An 811-nucleotide genomic window follows, 5' to 3' on the forward strand; every position below is an offset into this window, starting at 1 on the left:
GCCAATCGTTACTGAGATCTCCGGCTTGTTGCACGCGGATTGGTAGAAACGGTGATACAGCGTTGTCTCGATGTGATTGAATTTTTTCTGCTTGGGTGCGCCGGCTGGTCAGTTTGAGGGGAATTCCCCCTTTATATGGCCGTGACCGTATAACCCTTACATTGCTGCAGGGGGGGGGGGATTGTATAGACCCGGAGCTTTAGTTTCTACTGATCTTTTTTAATTGTATAATTTCCAATAAGTGGGACCTCACCACCCTGGGGTTATTTTAGAGTTGCCACCTTTGCTAAACCCGAACAGGGGGCGGGGCAAATAGCATTGGGGGCGGGGCAGTGATGTTGGGATGGGCATGATGACATCAGAGGAAGGCACAATGATGTCAGTGGTGTTATGACGCCAGGGTGAGGTTAGTGCATCACTTAGATGCAAATGGCTTGATTTCTGTTCAGTTTTCTAAATGTCTTGGGATCCATTATACAGAAATCGGTTATAAAGCTCTGAAATACAATTGCATATTTTTGACTGATTGGACATTGGTCTTTTTACAACCCAGCTTAACTATGTAACTATGATTTGATTTTCTTTTCTGTAATAAGAAAGGAACTGTACTTGATACTAAGCCATGCTAAGTTGAGTATCTTTGTATTTAAATGTTTTTATATATTGATTATTGTTCGGGTTTCATAAAGCTGAAAACCAAACAGAAAATTGAGACCCCAGAACACAGGCCTTAGAAAAACCGAACTGTTCGGGTTAAAAGCGAACAGGTGGCAACCCGAGGTTATTTGCTAATGTCACAGATGTAATTGCA

The sequence above is a fragment of the Xenopus laevis genome, chromosome 6S (assembly GCF_017654675.1).
Source record: "Xenopus laevis strain J_2021 chromosome 6S, Xenopus_laevis_v10.1, whole genome shotgun sequence".
Lineage (NCBI taxonomy): Eukaryota > Metazoa > Chordata > Amphibia > Anura > Pipidae > Xenopus > Xenopus laevis.